Below are 18,289 nucleotides of genomic sequence, written 5' to 3' on the forward strand. Positions count from 1 at the left end.
CATGTCAATTTGTGTTTTCAGATATTTAACCACTTGAACCGTCATTACCTAATAAACTTGACCTTTCACTCTGTACTTAGTCTGCTCTTTTCCCCCTCTACACCAAAGCTCTTTGCAGAAGGAAAGGAAAAATAGACGATCTACAAGCTCACAACGCCTTGCAGCGCGGGGCGTTGTGAGCTTGTAGATCTGCTATTTTTGGCTCAGAAGTTCTCCGAATATGGACGTTAAGGTTCAAGTGGTTAATATAAAAAAGTCACTCAAAGATTTGGAGGACCCCCTTTTGTAAGGCCCCCTGCTGTATGGCATACAGATCTCACATGCCCAACCCATCTCAGGTGTTTTTGTCCAAGGAGCGCTGTAATGCTGGGTGTGTTGGTCCGGTCATATATTTTGACATATAGGGCACCCTGTCTTCCCATGACAAACCTAGGATCCTTTGAAGGCAGCGGATGTGGGAAGGCCTCTAGAGTCTAGACTACGAATGTGTCCTGGTAGGGTGTCCAGGTTTCCGAGCCGTAAAGCAGTGTGGAGAGGCATACTGCCTTGTAGACAGCTGCCTTGGTGGAGATGGTGGTGAGGTCCCTGTTCTGGAAGATTAGGGTGGATCTTAAATTACCTTTTTTAGATTTTCTTGAGTCTCACCCCCCAATTATGTTCCAATGTACAAAAAACTGCTTTGGTTAAAATTTGGTTGAATTTCAAGCATATTTAGAGGTAGCTCAATCAAGTCAAAGATTGTACATTTTATTGGTCAAAATCGAATTGCACTGCAGGCACATTTAAGTTATACATTACACATTATTCTTATACTAAGCACAGAAATTATATTTTTTAAGCTTACAAATCTAAACACAAATCTGATTACATGTTTGTCATATGTCAAACCAGAATTAATGTATTGTAGGAAATAGCAAAGCAAAGAATGACACATTGCTATTTTTCATTTAACGTGCACAATGACATGTCTTTATTGCACACTCTTCAATCATACTCACAACACACAACAAGTACACAGCCCCACTTCCTTGTTTACCCCCAAAAACCCCGAAAGTCACTGCAGTATAGCAATTCAGTAGTTACTGATCAATTAAAGTTTGTTTACGGCTATCGGGATACTTGTGCCGATGGTTCTGCACAATTTGCAGCAAGTATTGGAGTTGGGACTCATCTTTAGTAATGAGACCACAATATTCTTGTATTAGGTCAACCCCACGCTCTGCATGATCATTGACAACATTCATTGCCTTCACTACAGCCAGAGCTTCTTGGTAGTCTACCCTGGGCTCCCACTCATCGGGATCAACGTCAAGGAAGTCATCTGGGAGATCCATCATTTTGAAAAGCACTTCAATGTTCTTCCTTGCAATTGTTCCAAGGTCAACAGTAATTCTCAGTTCATGATCTTCATTTCCATCTTTCATGGCTCTCACCATCAGCCTCTTCGTTTGCGCGCTCACTTGACTGTCAAACAATGCAAGTCCGACAATCTCTGGAGCAAAATACCATAAGTGATTGGAACACTTTTGAGAAGCAGCTTTAGACACCTCAGCATTTATTGATGAATATTCCAGCAACGATTTTAACAGCTGCCAAGTAATTTAGTGGAGCGCTGACAGCAACAGGTTCCATCATCCATGCCTTCACATAATTGCAAACTGCAAAAATGCACAAATCCATGCATGCTTTTTCTTCCCTGAAGGTCAGTTTGAATTGGCCATGAAACATCCAGATCTTCATACAATAAATAACCTTTGCCATCCAACGGGCATGATGGGTAGCTCCTGGAGCTCTGAACCGGATACCTCGAGCAGCGAGGTATCCGGTTCATCAATAAATGCTGAGGTGTCTAAAGCTGCTTCTCAAAAGTTTTCCAATCACTTATGGTGAACAGGGGCATATGAAGAGAATTACTGTTGACCTTGGAACAATTGCAAGGAAGAACATTGAAGATTTTTTCCAAGGTGCTTTGAGTGGGAGCCCAGGGAGGACTACCAAGAAGCTCTGGCTGTAGTGAAGGCGATGAATGTTGTTAATGATCATGCAGAGTGTGGGGTTGACCTAATACAAGAATATTGTGGTCTCATTACTAAAGATGAGTCCCAACTCCAATACTTGCTGCAAATTGTGCAGGACTATCGGCACAAGTATCCCGATAGCCGTAAACAAACTTTAATTGATCAGTAACTACTGAATTGCTATACTGCAGTGATTTTCGGGGGTTTTGGGGGTAAACAAGGAAGTGGGGCTGTGTACTTGTTGTGTGTTGTGAGTATGATTGAAGAGTGTGCAATAAAGACATGTCATTGTGCACGTTAAATGAAAAATTGCAAATTGTCATTCTTTGCTTTGCTATTACCTACAATACATTAATTCTGGTTTGACATATGACAAACATGTAATCAGATTTGTGTTTAGATTTGTAAGCTTAAAAAATATCATTTCTGTGCTTAGTATAAGAATAATGTGTAATGTATAACTTAAATGTGCCTGCAGTGCAATTCGATTTTGACCAATAAAATGTACAATCTTTGACTTGATTGAGCTACCTCTAAATATGCTTGAAATTCAACCAAATTTTAACCAAAGCAGTTTTTGGGGGGGTGAGACTCAAGAAAATCAGAAAAAGGTCATTTAAGATCCACCCTACCCTGGACCTTAGCCTTCCAAAGGCAGCAGAGGCCAGGCCAATGCAAACCTGAATGTTATCATCTGACAGAGTGCTTCCGAAGTATGTGAAGTGAGGGACGGTGGCTAATGGATGCCTGTCAAGGGTGAAGATAGGCATGTTTGGTTGGGGGTTGAACTCCTGCATAAGTATATATATATATATATGTATATCTCTGCTGTCAGGCCGAAACCTCCTAACTCCAAAATGTTAATATTCGGGAAAGTGAGTTCAAGTGGAGTTAGGAGGTTTTGACCGAAGGGCTCTTTACTACTTTTTATTGGTCCAACATTATTTTAACTAATACACAGATGTAAAGGGTGTTCAATAGCACATATTTATGAAAAAAAAGAGAGTGCCAATCGGGGGAACTTAGCTGGTTTGGCAGAAAGTGTGGGGTTGAAGGTTTTGTCCCAAGCACTTTTTACTACTTTCCATTGGCTCAATATCATTTTAACCAACACTCAGATTTAAAGGGTGTTCAATAGCCCTGATTTATGCCAAAATGGAGTTAAGAGGTTTTGGCCAGACAACAACACATTTTTACATGAATCTGGAGACCAATATGGCACTATAGATGGAGGAGACACACATCTAGTGCACACTGAAGGGATTCCGGTGAGTAGGCAAGTAGAGCACAGTCATCAGCGCACTGTACTGTAGCTCCATGCTGTGTGGTGACTTTGGTAGTGGCCTGGAGGCGACGGATGTTGAAAAGGTTACCATCCAGCCTGTATTGTAGACGAATCCCATCTGTGGGGCCCAGGTGTTCATGGGACAGAAGGGTGACAGTGGAGATGAACGTGTTGAAATGGGTGTGTTGACTGACACACACACACACACACACACACACACACACACACACACACACACACACACACACACACACACACAGCGTCGCTTGTAGAACCATCTGACACTGCTTAAAGGGCCTACACCATGCTTTTAAAACTATATTTTTTGTATAAATATATGCTCAAAATTGAGTCTTAGACAGGTTTTAACCCTCAAAAAACACTCTGACCATTCTTTTTGTTTGTTCTAGCTCTACTATAATGAGGCTCTCCAGCTGCAATACCAAAACGGCCTCTGTTTGCTCAGGGGCGCATCTAGTGGGGTTTTTCCAGGAAAAAAAGAAGTTTTTTGAAAAAGAAAAAGTTTTTTGAAAAAAAAAAAGTTTTTGAAAAAAAAAAGTTTTTTGAAAAAAAAAAAGTTTTTGAAAAAAAAAGTTTTTTGAAAAAAAAAAGTTTTTGAAAAAAAAAAGTTTTTGAAAAAAAAAGTTTTTGAAAAAAAAAAGTTTTTTGAAAAAAAAAAGTTTTTTTGATAAAAAATTTTTTGGAAATTTTTTTTGAAAAAATGTTTTTTTGAATTTTTTTTTTTTGAAAAACATTTTTTTTTTTAAAGGGGAGCTCCGGTCGTTTTCAAGGGCTTTTGTAATCCCATAATATGATATTCGAACTTGGAAAACAAAAAAGAATTTTATTTTGGATGTACATTTACATTTTTTTGGAAACGCGAAGCTATGACCTCACTTCCTACAGCACCTCCTACAGCACCCATAATCCTTTGCGCTAGGGTGACCATACGTCCTCTTTTGCCCGGACATGTCCTCTTTTAGGGGGCTGTCCGGCCTGTCCGGGGGGGTTTTATAAATTCCTTCAAATGTCCGGGGTTTCGCGCATATCACAGTTAAAGCACGAGCATTTACAATGCACGTTCAATGGTTCGTTTGGAAACACACTGTGAGAGGCGGGTTTCCACCCCTAACCCCGGAACGTGTATTATTCATACTACTCTCTGCCTGCGCTGCGATCCCTCCCTCGCGTGTGTCAAAACAGCGGCGCAGTTCGGCCAGTGGAGACGCCCCTCTCGTTCCCCACTGGCCGAACTGCGCCGCTGTTTTGATACACGCCCCTCCCTCAGCCTGTCTCGCTTTCAGATCAGAGGCAGAGCAGCGCGAGCTCGGCAGTCGCCAGCATCGCGCTGCTAAAGCCAAACGAACGAACTGCAAACGCAATTAATGCTGTTTCACTGATGAAATGCACACAAAGTGCCAGTGACCAACAATGAGAAGCAGAGCGTTCTGCCAGCAAAGCTGGTACTCTTCTGTGTCTATTTAGGCATTTACAAATAAAAATTCTTCTGCTTCAAGCCCATATCAACACTGCAAAGTAGTCTACAAGACAGTCTGTGCGAGGTGAGAGCTCTTCCGCTAACTAAATTGACAGAATCTTTTGTACAACCTTGTAAAGCAGAACGGCGGTTTGGGTTACCTCTCGTTACAAAGCTGAACGTTCATACAGGAGTCAAAAGGCATACTTTATCAGTGGATCTCATTCTCTAGCCTATAGATTTGTAAAGGGTCCAATTGGAACCCCCTCAAAAATGAATACATAACTAATAACATAATTGAGCTGTAAACTAGTACTATAAATTATTTTGGGGAAAAAAGAAAAGAAAAAAAGATATATATATGTGTGTGTGTGTGTGTGTGTGTGTGTGTGCGTGTGTGCGTGTGTGCGTGTGTGCGTGTGTGCGTGCGTGCGTGCGTGCGTGCGTGCGTGCGTGCGTGCGTGCGTGCGTCCGCGCGTGCGTGCGTGTGTGTGTCCTCTTTTTGGATTTTCAGAATATGGTCACCCTACTTTGCGCAAGCAGCGCTTGGAGAGAGACGAGAGCCAAAGCTAAGCTAACAGCGTAACCATGATAACATCCTCGCTGCGTTGCTGTTTTAGTTTGTTTGTGCTGTTGCTGTTGGTTGGAAGTCACGTAGTAAGAAGATGGGATGTTATGACCGCAGTGATGCTGAGCAGTTGTAGAAGTTTTGAAACGTGTGCAACTGTGTCGGTGAAACAACATGGCATTGTTGTTTTACCGTGGTGTGATGATTGAATGAAGCCGAGCGACGGAGCAAGCCCCGGGTGCTGCTGCACAGAGATGTAATGGCAGGATTGATGGACACAATGCAAAGCTAAGAAAACAAAGACCACAATAAAGGAGAACGCGGTTCCATCTGTATTCCCCCAAATACGGTGAATGGACAACTGCTGAACTGTGCCTTGTAAAAAGAAGCAGAACATAGGTATGTACTGTATGTTTGGAATTAAAATGCCACTCTACGAAACATAATGTATAATGTACAAGCAAAGGTTGCAACTTGATTCATGTTTGTAACACTTATTGTGTTGTCATCTCTTGTCTTTAGAATCATCCATCTAATGGGTGGAGAGGCTTCATATCAAGGTGTATTCTTTCAAGAGGTAGGACTACCTTTAGGCTATTGTTATTGCTAGCGATGCTACTCTTTAGCCTGTTGTGCGGGGCACCCAAAAGTGGTGAGATAAAAGTCAACAGAGGGGACTGTATTATAATGTATATGAATCGACAAACAACCCCTCCCCCAGTGGCTGCACAGTAATTATGATGTAACGTGAGCTATTATAAATGATGATGATGATGATGATAATACCCTCTGATTCCTAGTGTAGGCAACCAAACGTTGGGTACTTACAACTGTGAAGTGTGTGAATCACTAGAATATATTTTATTCAGACAAACTCATAAACAAACTGAATCCACATAACTCCACTAAAACACATAGCAGTACTGTAACACTCCCCTTCCCTCATTTTTTTACTGATTAGGTGCGTGGTCTAAATGTTATTGTTTTTCTAGATTGATATTCCTATGCATTTGTTACATTGTTGTTGATGTACTGACATTATCCTATTATCAATATTACCTGCTTATTGTAAATCGCTTTGGATTAAAATCTGCTAAATGCCTAAATTGTAATCATCCAGCACTTTTGCCAGTTACTTTTTATTCTTTTGTACTACACTGTAGTATAAAGTAGGGTTTAAACTTACAAACAAAAAACTGTTTAAATATGGAGATAAGAGGTTTGTGCCCGAGAGCAACCCCCCAACATTACTTGAAAGATGTAACATGGTAAAATGCAGTGTTACTGTTGTTAGCTTAGATCTGTTCTTTTTTTTAGCAAACTGGTTTAGGATTCTCATTATTGCATGGTGTGATTACTAGAAATGGGGTAAAAGCTATGGCAACATTTTGAAATGTCATTGTAAAAAATCTGTTTACCCTGAAACTTTTTTCCTCCTCTTTGTCTATAATTGCATACAGTAAGGTGCTGACACATCACATAATCCACCGTCCAAGATGATGTCCATAGCAGTCCTGCGGGAAGACAGCGGTACAACTGTCTACATCGCCCTTTGAATGAAGAGATCAGGCATTGACACTAAGGCTTGCCCACCTGCCCCCGGCAGGTAAATAAAACGTCAGGGCAGGTGAAGTTGGCTTTCAGGTTGCCCGACAGTGGCAAGTGCGCTCATTTGAGAGGGGACACAAATGTCTATAAACACAACACGAGATATCTGTCTAAACACCTGAACGTGGCCAGTGCGCTGTGTCTTCTGGTCTGTGGAATGTAAAATAAGAGCACTATTTACCTATAATGTGCTGTTTTTACTGTTGCTACATTAAAAAATATAAAATAACAAGTGTGAAACCATAGACATATTCAATCATAGCTAAAGTATTTGGTATTTGGATTCGGAGGTATTGAGGTATGACATTTTATCGCACAGCCCCAGAAAGTAAATAAATAAGTGTTAAATTGCGGTAATTAAAATCGTACCTATCATTTTATAATGGACGATTTACTTTTCGGGCAAGTGGGCATTACCTTCGGGCAAGTAGAACATGACCTGTACTGTAATGTTGCCTTGCCTGCTCTGTACACTAAGTCATGAGCTTGTTATTTTAATAAGTCAAATTGGGAAATCAAATAAAAGTGTGAGAATAATTTTCCAATTCCTAGGGAGAAAAATAATCATTTACAAGAATCGTGCAGCCCTTCTGCAGATATAAGTGTCTGCTAAATTTCTAAATTAGATCAGCTAACACAGGGAACATGTCAGAACCCTAAAACATCCGGGACAACCATGTCCTAGCTCTGGTCCAGAGTGTCAGCGATTCTCACTGACACTCTGACAAGCGGCTGACTCAAAGACTAGACCAGGATTTCTATACCCCTACGAGGGCTCAACTTAGGTCAATAAACTAAACTACTTTACTACTCACTTAACCAAAGGTAGTTTTGTGTTGTTGAAAGTCTATTCTCCACGGTGGGACCGGCTTGACGTGGATGCATTTTATTTCATGACAAAAATAATGTATTTTACAGAGTGGGTGGGGTGCTGAGAGGTTTCCCACTGAGGAGAATAGACTTTCAACAACGCAAAACTACCTTTGGTTAGGTGAGTAGCAAAGTAGTTTAGTTTATTTTGACTGAAGTTGAGCCCTCAAACAAGAAATCCTTGTCTAGTCTTTGAGTCACCCGCCTGTCAGAGCATCAGTGAGAATCGCTGACGCTCTGGACCAGAACTACACGTCCCAGACTCTTCTCACTTCTGGCGCCCAAACTGTAGAACGAACTTGCACCTCAGTCTTCCCTTTTCAATTATATTTATTGTATCCTCACCTGTATTACGTGATGTGCATGTTGTTTACATTTATGTTCATACAGGTGCTGTTGAAGCCTTCCACAGTGCTCAAATGCATGCGATTCTGCGCTTCCTGTCCTACATCGCAGTCCTGTCTACATCGCCTTCAGAAGAGATGCGGAAGAAGTGGAACTTACAGTTCCAACCTGGCAGCACACACAATCTTGATGCATACATCGAAATGATCTTGTTTAAAAAATATTAGACTACTAACACTACTCTAACCCCTCTTGCAAATTTAGTTTTGCCTCTGTTGAGAATTGATAGACTGTCATTTGATGGCCGGAGAGTATTGTGAGCTTGTTATTGAAATAAGTCAAATTGGGAAACAAGATGAGAATAGTGTGAGAATAATAGTTCCAATTCGTAGGACTAGGGAGCAAAATAATTATACTTTATCAAGAAGCGTGCCCTTCTGCAGGCTAAGTTTCTGCTAAATTATATCATCTAACACAAGGAAGCTGTTCAAACCTTCCCTAATCCATCCAGGACAACGCTCCACAGGTCCTAGCTCTGGTCCATAGCGTTAGTGGAGTTCTCCCTAACGTTATGTTCCTCTACCTTCCGCTCCGGCTTGGCAAAACTGGAAAGCCGTCTCGTCTGGTCCGAAAATAACAAAAACTGTTTCGCCCCTCACCAAACCAAAGGTATCAGAGGGGAGTGAAAGTTTACTCTCCTTGGTAGACGCAGTCTGGGCCCCCACCACGCACACTTAATACATTTCAAGGGTGAAATGATGAATATTCCACCGGATGGAGACACTCTTTATGGTTCCAACGTCGTAGAGCTGAATAACACCCAACGAGACTAATGCTCTGTTAATGTGGTCCTCTAACCTGTGCGGAAGTACTGAGCTGGCAATGTGATGGCGAGGACAAATAGTAAAAAAATAGAAATTATGTCTCCATCTGTTGGAATATTTTTCATTTCGCCCTAGAAATATATTTTAAGCGTGTGGTGGGGGCTCAAATTGCGTTCACTAAGTAGAGTAAGCTTTCAACACCCCACTGATACCTTTGGTTTGGTGAGGGGCGAAACAGTTTTTGTTATTTTCTGACCAGACGAGACGGCTTTCCCGTTTTGCCAAGCCGGAGCGAAGTTAGGGAGAACTCCACTAACGCTATGGACCAGAGCTAGTCAGCTACACAGGTCCCAGACTCCACCTTAGCCCTTGCAGGCTTATGCAAAGGTTAAAATGTAATTTAGATAACATGGTATGGAACCTATGCCAGGTTCATTTGTAGACCTGGCATTGTGTGTATACTTTCAATGTAAAAATGTTTTTGATATATTATACTATTTAGACTGACCCTTACCTGTGCTATTTGAAGTGCATGTTATATGTTCATACACGTACCTTAATACATGCAGAAATCCTACTCATCCTACACTGGCATGAGAGAACGAGGCATGCTTGCAGTCATTGAACACATTTTGTCCATGTCTTTGTCAGTAGTATCTATGAGCTACCTTCCTTCTGTAAAGATACATCCATTCCATTCTACCTGTCCTTTGTATGACAGCACAAACTCTTAGAACAATAACTGTTTCAATTTCAGGTGGACTCCACACACCAAAAAGGCATACTACAGGCGAACAAAGAATCACATTGTGAATAAAAATATAGGCTATTACATTGTCATGAGCTTTTTTGGTTTAATCCTTGCAAACTGTCATATTTTAGATTTCATTCAAGTATTTTTTTATGCCTGCCTTTATCACCCATTATTTGCTGGACTAGAGCAGTGGTTCTTAACCTTTTCAAGCCGTGACCCCCAAAGCAACTGAACTGGGGACCCCCACCCTGATAAGCACTTAGACTGTAGGAGTTGAGGCATTACATCCGCTTGTTTCCGTTCCACAGATAAATATTGTGAAACTAGCCGATCTACAAGCTCCAACTCCCAGACTCAAAGGTTGAGAACCACTGGACTACAGTAATGCTCTGAAACAGAAGTACTTGCCACTGTGTTTGTTAAACTGCACAGGCTACAATCGACAATTTGATTGTACTGTGTTTACTGTGTTACAAATAGCAGGTTCACACAGCACTCAATACAGTAAAAAACAGAAAAGAAGGAAAATCAAATGTATTGAATCTATTTTATTATATATTATGACAAGGGAAGGATCAGATATTTTCACATCTCTATGCATTTGTTATGTATAATACAATATAATGATGCCAGGGTAAGAAGACGTCGACTCTCCACTTGCGACGACTCTCCAGACACTCCAAACGATACTGCAGTGCCTGCAGTGAGAAGAAGAAAAGACTGTAACATGTTGCATTGTCTCTGTCACTCACAAAGGGTTCATCGCCATACCAGCTTAGCAATTAGTCACTTATCTCCCAGACTCCCTCCCCAGTCAGAGTTGTGCAGGATGTAATTTGCTGCAAATTAGGTGACTTCATTTAATTGACCATGTTTAAAATATATATTTGAAATAAAAATCCTGTCTCTCACACTTCTGCTAGTGTGCCCACTGCCCACCCTCCCCTGTGCCAATGTTGGCACTCGTGCCTAAGGTTACCTACCCCTGGTGTACATTTTTGTCATGCACATACAAATATTAAATATTACCAGAGACAGTATTATCTGCTAGCCCTAAATAGTAGCCTACTAGTGCTCTCTATTTTCTGAGAGCAGTGGTGTAAGCAGTACTTGTAAAATGTTGTACTTTGTACTGTATTTGTACTTTGAATATTTCCAGCTTTCTGTACTTGTACTTGACTCCAGATCGAATCCAAATATAGTACTTGTACTCCATTACAATTATTTGAAAATGTCAGTTACTTTGCACATAAATGATTATATTATAAAACCTAATTAATCAACTTTAGCCCTATTTTATACCCACTTACCCAGGCTATCTGAAAATAGATGATCTACAAGCTCACAATGCGTTGATGCGATGTGTTGTGAGTTTGTGGATCTGCCATTTTCAAACATTTTGTACTTTTAAAGTATATTTTGATGCCAGTACTTTTACTTCTTACAGAACGTTTCTATATTGCAGTATTGATAGCCTACTTTTACTCAAGTATCTTTGTCCTTTTTCCATCTCTGTCAGAGTGTACAAATGGAACCAAATGGACACGTAGGAGGTACTAGAAAATAAAAGGTTTGAGAACCACAGTACTAGTGGACTCCTAATGTGAAATACTAGTAAAATCAGTGCCATCATACATATTCTAAAGAAAACGTACAGGCTTTACATTCAGTAATTGGGATTAAAATAAGAATGTGTATGCCAGGACACATTGATGATGACACACACATACACAAACAAGTTATACATGAATGAAACATACCATTGTGTTTCGGTTGTCTCCTCCAGTTCAATTTAGGGATCCTAGCAGCAAGAAGTAGAAGTATTCTGCCCAACAAAGGTGGGCAGAATAACTTGGGTGCAGAGAATGGTCATACAACATGTGTCTGTATGATGTTAGCGTAGTGGAGTCCCAGCTGGCAGACGCAGGTCTTTTCTCTCTGGTTCCCGTCGCTGTTTTTTTTTTCTTTTTTTTTCTTCTTTTTTTTCCTTCTTCTAATCTAATGTATAGCCTACTCCAGTTCATATAAAAAGTAGTTCTAACGAAGATTCTGCCAGCAAGTCCCTATGTCAGTAGAAAACGTGTCTGAAACAACCATACTGTTTGTTGTTGTTGTGCTAATGCTAGCTAGTGTTGTGTTGAGGGGGGCTACGGCAACCGCACCGGGTCAAATCCCATTGTAGTTTCAGTAGTTTACGGACCATTGTCTAGCTACGTCATAGCTTGGGGAACCCAGGCTTTCCATTGGCCAAAATAGTCTATGACGTAGCTAGACGATGGACCCCTAGCGGCCACAGAACAGTAATGTAAGGAAATAGACGCATTTTAGCATGAACGTAGCTGACTAAAAGAACACAGACTTGGTTGAAAACCGGCGAACTACTCCTTTAAGTTTTGAAAAAAAAAAATTGAAAACATTTTTTTTTTGAAAAAAAAAGTTTTGAAAAAAAATTTTTTTAAAAACATTTTTTTTTTTTGACTCTGAAAAAAAAACGGGAATCCGAGAGTGACGTCACTCTCGTCAACTCTCAGAACAGCATTGTTCTGAGAACCCGTGGAAAGCTTTTCATCTCTGTCTGCCCAAAACCAGAGAAAGACACAACGGTCAGAAATAGGACTTTGTGAGGATAGAAGGTGCCAGTGGGACCCCAAAAAAAGGTTTTAAAATAGAAAAAGTGAAAATTCATGGTGTAGGTCCTTTAAAAAAGCATAATTGAAAATAAATACAATAAATAATGTACATGTACAAATGCATCGACTCGTCTATCGATGTCTATTGATATTCTTCCCTCGGTGACATGTCTAAACAAGTGAGATTCATGGAAACAATGAAAGCACTATCCAATCACGTCGTCTCATGGTACTGCCCTCGTGTAGCAAAAGGAACAGCGGTAGCTTCTTTGGCTTGGCGTAAACAAGTGAGCAAAAGGGGAACGTCATATTCTATATCTGCCAGCTCTCTCAAATGTTAGGTGTTCATTGAAAATCAATAGTCCTCCCACTGCAGTCTGGTGTCTGTCTGCAGTGTGGAAGGCTGGCTTACTTTAACATAGCATCGTGAGGCGTGGAGAGGTAAATCAATCAGTTGCCCACGCCACTGAAGAGGTCTGGGGTTAAATTCCCTCCAGCGGTGCCTCTCTCGCTGCAAGAACAGCACGAACGCATGTTTCACCGGTTCTGGATGTGTTGATGCTGTGGATCAGGGGTCTTCAACGTTTTCAGAAAAAGGACCCCTTAGTCGAGAGAGAGATCAAGCAGGGACCCCCCACAACCCATAGATACCATATAGTTTCATTGTTTGACAGCACAATCATCGGTGTTTTCAGATATTTAATCACTTGAACCGTCAATACTTAATAAACTTGACCTTTCACTCTGTACTTGTGCTCTTTTTCCCCTCTACACCAAACCTCTTTACCGAAAATAGATCTACAAGCTCACAACGCCTCGCAGTGCGAGGCGTTATGAGCTTGTAGATCTGCTATTTTTGGCTAAGGTTCTCAGAATATGGACGGTAGGGTTCAAGTGGTTAATATAAAAAAGGAGAACAAAGGTTTCTATCACACACACATTTGGAGGACCCCCTGTAGTAACTCTGAGGACCCCCTAGGGGTCCTGGACCCCCTGTTGAAGACCCCTGCTGTGGATGGCTCAGGTTTCAGAGAAGGTTCTTGGAATCTCGCCCAGGATGTTCAGGACTCTGAGTTCTGGGAATCCGTAACTCCGTAACTGGAATCATACCTGGGACAACCAGGGACTCTGGCTCCCCAGACGGGCTCACTAACCACTCAGCTATGGCTGCCCCTCATACTGTACATAGACTACAATGGAAACAAAGTCCCCCAGCTAAATGTGTTAATACCAATAAGACTCCCTAATCGGGAGATAAGCGACCGTCACGTCGCATACACAAACTTTGGAAGGCAATCGTAGCCAATCAGGAGGGAATATGGGAAATGGGACAGATCCATGTTGATGACATGACTTTAGAGATACTGTGTACCGCTTTGCGTGATTTTGGGGCAAAATCTGTAGCAGCAGTGTCCAAAAATGTGTTTTTCAAAAATCGGCCTGATGGTGGCGCTAGAAGAGGGCCATGTGCGAAATGAGGGATGGAGGTTGTGATTTGCCATCCAAGGAGTGTGTGTGCAAAGTTTGGCATGGATAGGGGCAATGGTGCTGGAGATAAGAGTAGGGGCAAAAGTGTGACGTTACGTAACGGACAGACGGACAGCCGGTGGAACTTTTCATAGAAACTTCACGACCATTTTAACCACTTTTTGCAGCCAAATATAAATCTGTTCATAATGTTCATAATGTGTCCTTGACTTATTAGTGCTATATTATGTGTGTTCACAATGTGTCCTAGCAAAAGGCAGCGTGTTGTTGGATAACAATTTACAATAAGTGGACTGCAGCCTCTTTCTTGCTTTGGGGCGTGGAGAACACAAAGCATCCTTAATGGGGGTGATATGGTGATACAGTATAATGGAGCGGGTCACCTCAGCGTTCTATTGGCGGGGCATAATGAATGTTTGGCTGGGCGTGTGTGTTTCATATGGGCTCTTTTGTTTGCTTGTGTAAACGGACAGTAATTGCACTGTGTGATGGGGGAATATAGTGCCAACGGGCTGGAAACTACACATCAGCAAATTTGGAATAATAGCTGTGTGTGAATACAGTAAATGTTTCTGTGTGTGTGTGTGTGTGTGTGTGTGTGTGTGTGTGTGTGTGTGTGTGTGTGTGTGTGTGTGTGTGTGTGTGTGTGTGTGTGTGTGTGTGTGTGCGTGCGCGAGATTTTGTCTATTTCACATTGAATGTGTGTTCATGGGGATAATTGTGTGCCAGTTGTCCGTTATGCACTCTAGGCTTATGAATTGTCCCAAGTGCTGTGTGTGTGTGTGTGTGTGCGTGCGTGCGTGTGCGCAATGCACATGCATGTGTTTTCAGCTAATTGTGTAGTTGTGTGCACTGTCAGGCCTTTTCCTTTACCCTGCCTTTAACTAAACACATTTACATGACTATACTATTAGGTAAACATTGTTGTGTATCTGTAGCCCTACTTAGCTTGAACTTTATTGAGCGGTTTCTCCTAGAAGGAGCTAAACTCCAACATCTGGCTTTGTCCTGGATGCGAAGCGTGGCCTACATCTGGCCTACATCAGAATGCTTTGCTGAAAGGTTGGGGTCTGAGGGTGGCCAGGTAAACACCCCAGATGCTATCTCAGAGTTAAAATGTAATGTGGCCTGCTTTTCACGGTAACTAGTAATGTAAACCAGTAAGACTCCCTAATCGGGAGATAAGTGACCGCCACGTTGCATACACAAACTTTAGAAGGCAATCGTAGCCAATCAGGAGGGAATATGGGAAATGGGACAGATCCATGTTGATGACATGACTTTAGAGATACTGTGTACCACTTTGTGTGATTTTAGGCCAAAATCTGTAGGAGCAGTGCCAGTGGAGCTTTTCATAGTAACTGCGACCTGACGGACGCAATAATCACTTTTTCCTGTCCGGTAACGCTGTTACAGTTACTGGCATTTGAAGGGCCGCATCACTCCTTACTTTATGTGAAAAGAGCCAACAACTTCAGTCAGAGGATTAAAGCTTTATTATTATGATCCGACTTCTGCTCTCACACTAGCTGTGTCTGTGACTTCCCTCTCAGCTGCAGCTGTGGAGCAGCGGGACTATTCAGTCCCATCAAAGTGTTGTTAAGATAGTGCTGAGGGGACGATTTGGCTCCTCAATTCTTTTCCCTTTTCTGTATCGTATCAAAAATACAATACAGGTAGTCCCGGGATGCTACAGATGTCTGTAGTTCCAACCAAAAATAAGTAATCGATGGGTTTAAACGACCTTTTAAAACTGGTTTTAGCCAGCCTGCCTGCGGCAACATTAACCACTTAAACCCCAGCATCCTTATAAAATATGCATTGTGAACTTTCTCTATTTTCTGTGAATGCCTTCCCTACAATAAACAGATTCATAAAAATCCCAGAAACCCTTGTAGTCCAGGCATTTCGGTCAGTATTTTGATGGAATCGTGCACTTTACGATAAAAGCATGAAATTTGGCACACAGTTAGAACATGCCATATGGAACCTTTTTGGCTATAGAGCATCGCAGTGAGGTGTCAGTCCATTTTCCATTCATTTTCACCATAGGGTTTTTCATTATCAGCCACAAAGTCGTAGCAATACACTTACCACTAGGCTGGTGGTTGTAAAATGGTTCTATATGCTCCTGTAGAACCCCCGAGTATGTATACAATCACTCTAGTTTTAGTAAAAACACGTTTTAATCAAGATCGCACGGAGAAGAACTGCATTTCCCACACTGCTAAACATGTACATCCTGTGAAATCGACGTCTGTGATTGGTCTAGCTTCTTCTTCTTTCACATATCTTGCGGTTACCGCGGAATTAGCTACTGCCCCCTGTCTTCCCGGCGGATTATTGCACTTCAGCAGAACTCTGTGAGCGATCGTCTTTCTTTTACAAATATGATGCACTATGTTAAGGATGACGATAAGAGCGTCCACAGAGATGACAATCACTACATTTCAGGCCATATGCTGGCCTGGATAACTAAACTGAGCGTGATTTAGGGCTATATTTCAGGAAACAAGACTGTCATTCGCAATGCATACTGGGAGTGTAGTTTCCGCAATTTTAAAAATAATGATGTACACAGTCTTGTACCCTGCCCTTTTTTTCAGCTTTCTAATTGTGGGCTCGCCTGGAAGGCGAGCACACGTATGTTATCTTCATTATTTATAGTCAGTCAGTCAGTATCCTCAAAACTTTGGCGCGATTCATCTCTTAAACGCTTACACCTTTCAACACCATTCAAATTTTTATGTGTTCAGCTTACTGAGGACACGTGTGCTTGTACTTTTGGTTTTGAAATGTTTTGTAGTATAAATATAAAAAAATAAAAATGTTTAACTTTAAGCACCCAATGCATTTCCAATGGGTTTAGTGAGTGGGGACAGAGTGGAGAGAAGGATAATAGACCCATGTTTATGTTAAGGCGCTGTGGCTGCAGTGTTCACACTTCAGATATGCTATCTATATCATTGCGTTCACACAGGTCTGCTCTCTGATTTGATCCAAATGTCTAAGCTGTGTGATGTATAAAACTATAGTTATAGTTAAAACTATAAATAAATGTCCCTCTCCACTCTACTGATTACACAGCTGTGATCAAGAATCAAGTCCGGGCGATGGGATGTAAATCCCATAGCCATATATCCTAGAGCCCGCAGGGACAGTCAGCCATATTAGTGGTTGTTGTTGGTTGTCAGGGAGATATCAAAACCAATGCATTTCCAAGTCAGATCCACAAACACAATAAAAGCCATGCTCCACTCCTCAGTCTGGAGTGGCCACATAGAAGAACGCCTTGGTTATAGACATAGTGGAGGACAGATGTGATCTGGGATTGTTAGCCTACAGTATATGCACTCAATATACTCCACTACAGTTGGAGTCCATTTGACAGTTGCTGGTTCCCAAACACAGAATCAAAAATGTAGATCTAGAACACATAGAATATGTACAGTACAGTAAGGTTCAGTAGAGTACAGTAAAAGTACAGTAAGGTTCAGTAGAGTACAGTAAAGTACAGTAAGGTACAGAAAGGTACAGTACAGAAAGGTACAGTAGAGTACAGTACAGTAAGGTACAGTAAAGTACAATACAGTACAGTAAGGTACAGTAGAGTACAGTAAAGTACAGTAAAGTAGAATAAAGTACAGTAAGGTACAGTGGAGTACAGTAAAGTACAGTAGAGTACAGTAAAGTACAGTATAGTAAGGTACAGTAGAGTACAGTACAGTAAGGTACAGTACGGTACAGTAGAGTACAGTATAGTATAGTACAGTAAGGTACAGTACAGTACAGTAAGGTACAGTAGAGTACAGTACAGTAAGGTACAGTAGAGTACAGTAAAGTACAGTAAGTTACAGTAGAATACAGTTAAGTACAGTACAGTAGAGTACAGTAAAGTACAGTAAGTTACAGTACAGTACAGTACAGTACAGTACAGTACAGTACAGTAAGGTGCAGTACAGTATAGTAAGGTACAGTACAATACTGTAAGGTACTGTACCTTACAGTACCTTAAAGTATCCTATTTGTTGGGTTGGAAGCGAGCCCACACTGTTTCGAAGGAACAGTATTTCTAGTTAATCTTTGTATTCAAAAAAATGTTAATATTGACATGATTCCTCTCCAGCCGAGGTGGCTTTGTCCAAGGCTTAAAAAAGTTTAAATAAATACTTTATGAAATGTCTATGGAAGAAATGAATGCGGAAAACGCTTCCGACACCAGAGTGAGGACGGGGTGGGGCTTCAACTGCGATGCTCTATAGGCAGGGGCGGCCTTAAGAATTGGGAGGCCCGTTTCAAGATCTAATTTGGAGCCCCCCCCCCCCCCCCCCCCCCCCACCCCCCAGGGGGGGGGGGGGGTAATACAGTATAAAAATATACTGTATTACCAGAGATCACACTAGTATTTTAAACTGCCGGTCA

The 18,289-nt window shown here is 41.4% G+C and overlaps 1 protein-coding gene and 1 long non-coding RNA gene across 2 annotated transcripts in view; both read left to right on the plus strand.

The window, feature by feature from the left end:
• Positions 1-18,289, plus strand: part of ctnnd2a (catenin (cadherin-associated protein), delta 2a) — a gene marked incomplete at both ends in the record, with an annotated part of 625,519 nt that overhangs the window by 396,479 nt on the left and 210,751 nt on the right. The gene's annotated exons all lie outside the window — the stretch shown is intronic.
• LOC308307134 lies at positions 5,868-8,549 on the plus strand. Its single transcript, XR_013963211.1, has 3 exons — positions 5,868-5,925; positions 6,809-6,954; positions 8,217-8,549. It is a non-coding gene; the product is annotated as an uncharacterized lncRNA (long non-coding RNA).

The sequence above is a fragment of the Nannobrachium achirus genome (assembly GCF_963921795.1).
Source record: "Nannobrachium achirus genome assembly, chromosome: 21".
NCBI lineage: Eukaryota > Metazoa > Chordata > Actinopteri > Myctophiformes > Myctophidae > Nannobrachium > Nannobrachium achirus.